A 5,976-nucleotide genomic window follows, 5' to 3' on the forward strand; every position below is an offset into this window, starting at 1 on the left:
AGAGCCCGCCTCTCGGCCCCCCCTTGGGGTGGCCCCACGCGCTGCTTTGCTCTGCTCCTCCAGGGGAGAGGTCAGTGGGACAGGGGTTTGGCCCGTGCCACTTGGGCCAAGTCCAGACACGCTGCCTAAAATAGCATCCCCTCTCCTGCCAGCGTTGCCACGGAGACCAGGTTCTGAGGCAGCCCTTGTGAGGTCAGAGGTAGAGCTCAGGATGGGTCCCAGAGGAAGGGCCTGTCCTCCAAGCCGGGTGTCCACCTCAAAGCCAGAGCAAGTCCTCCTGGGGCCCCAGACCTGAGGGAGGGCACAGAGGCTCTGGAGCCCCTGGCTGTGGGAAAAGCTATGCAGAATGGGGACTGGAGATGGGAAGATCTGGAGATCAACAGCCAGGTGGAGGGGTTGGGGAGGAGACCTAGTTCAGTCCTCAGGAAACCCCCATTCTGGAGAAGGAAAGGGAAACTCAGGCCCCTCCCCGTCTCAGGGGAAGGAGGACACATAAGCCATGTTGGCAGGGAAACCCCGCTCTGAAAAGGGAGACAGAGCCAAGCCTGGTCTTCTGGGGTCCCTCATCTATTGGCGGAGAGAAGCCTGGGCCTCCTCCTTTGGGAACCCCCATCTGAGCAGGGGAAGGGAAAACCTATGCCCCATCTTCAGGAAAATGCCTCCCTTGGGAACAGCAAGCAAGACCTCTGTGAAGGGGCCAAAGCTGGACCAGAGTATGGGGCCCCAGGGCAGAGCTGCAGAAACTTAGTGACTAAGGTGGGGTCAGGAGTGAGCTAGGGGATTAGCTGCCATCTGAGTGGACTTCTGGAGCCAGGGCATTACTGGGCCTCCAAGGATGGGGCAATGTGGTGTTTGAGCAGGTGACTCGGGTTGAGACAAGGGGAGTGGCTGCTGGTCTGCAGACTATGAGGAGACCTGCCAGGGGGAGTGGTGGGCGGTGGGCAGTAAGTGCTGGGAGCACTGAGGCCGGTGGGGAGGCCATATAGGATTGGGTTTCCCAGAGCTAGGTCCGGTAACAGAACTGTCCTCTAGAGGGTGCCAATAGACCAAGCCAGGTCTGAACGCACATTGTCCGTGTCCCTACCCCAAACTGCCCTGCAGGTCACTCTGCAGGGAGAGGCAGGGGCAGGCTGCAATCCGAGGGCTTCCCGGTCAGAAGCTGTCCTTAAGGAGCAAACTCTTCTACTGCTGCCCCCCGCAGCTGAGGCTCTGCCCCTCACTCCACTCTGCAGACTCAGGTGGGCTCAGGATAATAACTGCTTCTTTCAGGAAGGGAGAGATGTAACCTTTGGACATAGGAGACATCTGCCTTTATTCCTTTCTGGTGTGTACTGTCAGGGTCAGAGTAAGGTAAGGGTCAAAAGTGAAGCTGGGGTCTTGGATGAGGGCAGTGCTTGGGTAGAATTGGATTGGGCGGGTATCAAGTTGGTGAAGAGGGACTCAAGATCCATGTTGGTTAGTCAGGGATCAAGACCCTGGCTCATTTACTGGGCGAGGTACTGGAGACCCAGATGTAGAGAAGACACGGTCCTGTCTGTCTCTTGGGAGAGATGGAAAAATAGCAGGTGACATAGGAGACGCCGTGATAAGATGGACAGAATATAGGCAGCAGCTATGCTAGCCTGGAGGGAGGCAAGAATCATCTGGAAGAGATGACAGGGAAGCTGAGTGCTCCAAGGTGAGCGAGGGAGGGAGTGGTGCTGGTGCTTACTTGAAGCCATTTGAACCCCGGAGGGGTTGTGAGAAAACCTAACACATTCTGTGAGTGGCTTGCAGAGGGCTAGAGACGTGGCTCCGTCCTGCCCCTGGGCCTGTTTCCTCACCTGAGAAATGGGGTGGGAGGATATGTGGTCCCTCCCACCCAGGCCCAAGAAAAGGTTTATGGAGGCACAGTGGCCCAGTAAGTAAAAAACAAAGTTAGTGGAAATGATAAATGGGTTGAAAATGAAGTGGTAATATTAGTGTGCTACAGGGCAAGTTGTGCAAACGTTGATGTACCTCTCAGCATTTAGTCCCTCTTGAAGAAATTTAGTTTTCTTATTCTCATTTTGTCTGCAATACATTTTTTCTTTTACTAGTGAAAATTTGGAAATAACCCAGTGCTCATCAACCTTCTATTTCTTTTTTTTTTTTAAAGTAAGCTCTTAGCCTAACTAACATAGGGCTCAAACTTAACCCCAAAAGCAAGAGTTGCATGCTCTACCAACTGAGCCAGCCAGGTGCCTCTCCACCTCCTGTTTCTTACTCACTACACTAAAAATCTTACAATGTGAATTGGTAATTGGGGACATTAATGTTCAACCTAACTGAAAATTTAAATATTTATGAACACATAGCCAAGCAAGTCGAGCAGATATAATTGTCTATCATTGGAGTGGAAATTTTTTTAATAGAAAACAAATAAAAAGAATCTCAGATCCTTTTCTTTTATTCTGTTTTGAACTAAAATACAAACAAGCCAAAGGAACCTTAAAAGACCCATTTTCCTTCTGTGACAACTATTACTAACATTTTGGTAGATTTCCTTCTAATCCTTTTATATGTACACATATCCCCTCCCTACTTGGTCAATAATAAGTAGAATGAAACTTACTTTGTAAAGGACGTTTTTTCCCCTCCAACATTATTGAAACTATCTTTCCATGATAGTAGGTCTATATCCATATCTTGTATGTGACTATACAGGACACAACTGTCCCCTATTTTAAATGTTTCCAATTCCTCCCCTATTAGGAACAGCATGGGGCAGACACAAGAGGCCCAAATCCAAAATTAGGAATGAAAATGCAAATAAAAATTTTTAAAAATCAGAATAAGGAAAGAAAACTGCCAAAAGATGCTAAAACTTCTCTGAACTTTCCCCAAAATATCCACCAAAGTGTTGATGTGTAAAAAACCTAATCATTTCAGCTAATTATTTGTTTCAACCAATATTCTATTTGATTAACTTATCACACAAACTACTTTCAGTCAAATTGTTTAAGAGGTGCGTGGGTAGCTCAGTCCGTGATGCATCTGCCTTTGGCTCAGGTCATGATCCCAGAGTCCTGGGATTGAGCCCTGCATTGGGCTCCCTGCTCAGCAGACAGCCTGCTTCTTCCTCTCCCTCTGTCTGCTGCTGTACTTGTGCTCTTTATCTCTCTGTCAAGTATATAAATAAAATCTTATAGATTATACATATATATATGTATATATATGTGTGTGTGTGTATATAAACTATATATATTTTTATTTTTAAGATAACCAAATTGTTTTACACTTGGGGTTTTTCAGACTCTTTTGAGCCACCGAATATGGTGTATAACTTAGGAGCCCGTGTATCAATCAGTAAGAAAGAAAATGCTCCGCCTGAAGGAGCGGGGATGGCCATGGGAACACAACGCACGTTTTTCAAGGGACCCTGGTCTCTCTAAAATCACCTGAAGTCATAAGATTCTCCTTCTGCTCAAGAAAGAAAGGACCCTTAAGTCTCACCCAAGTAAGTGTCACCTTTCAAACTCTTGAGATAGGGAAACAGATTCAGAGCAAGGTAACAACTTGCTCAAGATCACCCAGACCTAGAACATCCAGATCAGGGCTCTATCCCCTGCCTAGAAGGCCAGGGCCCCCTACCTAGGAGAACAAGGGGCTAGGTTGGGGAGGAGTAGGGGCACAAGCAGGACCCAGGACAGTATGTAACCTTGACCTTCTCCAATGACCAGGCTCCCCTTCCCACAGCCCAGCCTCTCATCCTTCTCAGAGTCATACGTGGGTATCCAGGACAGAGAGGATAGAGACTGGGGAAGATAGGACCAGGAGGCACAGCCACTGGCCCAAGGACAAACAAGGAACCAGAATTCAAAAACAAGCCTGTTCCACTCTAAGGCCTATGTCATGTTGCCTAATTTAGCATCAGAAACCAGGCACAGAGCTCAGGCCTGCTACTTTCCAGTATGAGCTAGAGCTATCAGGGAGGGCTTGTTAGCGGAGGCAATCTCACTGACAGAATTTGGAGTATGATCCTGAGGGAATTTGCATGTGTGCGAAGCATTTGCGTTTTTGTGTATGTCTGTGTGTGAGCATCTATATGTGTGAATGGGCAGGTGTGTATGTGTACCTACACATCTGTGTCTGGCTTTGCATGTGAAAACCTCTGTGGGTACACACGTACACACGCACACACACACAAACACATGGAGTCATGCACGCATTTACATGTGCCCATTCCACTGGGTTAATATTTTCCTGCCTGCGTCAGCCCAGTCCCAGTCAGCAGGCAGCTCACAGCAGGAACGTGCCCTATCTGATCTGGTCAGGAGCTGGGGGCCTGGAACAGGGGGCTCGGGGTGGCAGGGAGCCCATCTCAGCTCCCCCAGAGAAAGCCACTCTCTCTCTCCACTCTCCTGAGAAAGGAGTCAGGCCCAGAGGCCAGGCAGCTCCAATGTGAGATGTCTTCCCTATCTCCCAATTCACAGTAGGGACTCCCGAGGGGGCAGCCTCCCTGCCTGCCTCCAGAAGGGTAAAGCCAGCTGCTCCCTGAGTTACCTCCTGCCTCCCTCACCTTTGCCCAAATCCTGAGGCCTTTCCACACACAGACATGCCACTGAGGACAAACAAGGGTAGAGACCCTAAGGAAATGCCCACAGGGTGGCCCCCCTTCAGCAGGAAAGTAGCTTTGAAAATGACTGAGCTAGCGTGTGGGAAGGGGGGACTTAATTTACAGCTTTTGGGGCACACAGTGATTGTGCAAAGAGCCTGTGCATAAGTCTATGTGGGCAAGGCCTAGGGCACAGGCACCCATCGGCACTGAGCCTCAACCAGGAAGGCTCAGTGGAACACGGAGACCCCAGGCGGGGTGGGGCCTCCCAGTTCCCAGGCATTTCCCAGTGTCAGTGGAGGTTCTTCCCAACCCTACCCTGGTCCCTGGAGTGAAGGCTGGGCCAGACTGGGCTGGACAAGCAGAGACAGTGTCTTCTGCTCTGAGCACAGCCCAGGGTCCAGAGTGATTCAAACCCGGGTGTCCTGGTGCCTAGCCCAGCTTGAGGATGTCCTAAGGCATCTCTGTTTGGGAGATATAAGGATGGAGCACAGAAGGAGGTGGATGACTCCCAGGAGGAGGACTCGCAGGACGGTGAGTGCTCCCCACAGCGCTGACTTAGAGGCTTCTCGCCTCCCTCAGACTCCATCTCTGGGCGGTTTCTTTCCCACCCTGTGGCCACATTCTGACCTTCATGCCCTTGCCACCTTTGCCTTTTCAGGCCCCTTCCTCCATAAAAAAAATAAAAAAATAAAAATTATATTTTACAAACACATTGCTGTAAAGACAAACATATCAGTGTTGTGTATTAAAACCTTTTCTTCAACTGAGTTCATTTTTTAAATTTTAAAACAAAACATCTTTTTGTGGGCCCTTAAATGGAATATCTTGGCAGGCACAGCACATTCTGTGTCCAATGGAAAAGTCAGCCCCAAACGTCCCCAGTGTCCTCTCCCACCACACAAATGCTGCCATCTCCCCGGGCCTGTTGTCTGCCCACATGTCACCCCACTGGTCTAACATCCTTCTCTTGTTCTTTTCCGTTCATCTAATAAACATGTCTACCTTCACCAGCTTCAGTCCAGCCTCCTCGAAACTTCTCCCAAGTCTGTCCATTCTAGTTTCATCAGTTTCTCTTTTATGAAATATTTTATTTTTTAAAAGATTTTATTTATGTATTTGACAGAGATCACAAGTAGGCAGAGAGGCAGGCAGAGGGAGAGAGGAGGAAGCAGGCTCCCCGTGGAGGAAGCAGGCTCCCCGTGGAGCAGAGAGCCCAACACAGGACTCAATCCCAGGACTCTGAGATCATGACCTGAGCCAAAGGCAGAGGCCTAACCCACTAAGTCACCCAGGTGCCCCGGTTTTTTTGGTTTTGTTTTTTTAAAGATTTTATTTATTTATTTGACAGAACACAAGTAGGCAGAGAGGCAGGCAGAAAGAGAGGGAGAAGCAGACTC

The sequence above is a fragment of the Martes martes genome, assembly GCF_963455335.1.
Source record: "Martes martes genome assembly, chromosome: 12".
NCBI classification, from domain to species: Eukaryota; Metazoa; Chordata; class Mammalia; order Carnivora; family Mustelidae; genus Martes; species Martes martes.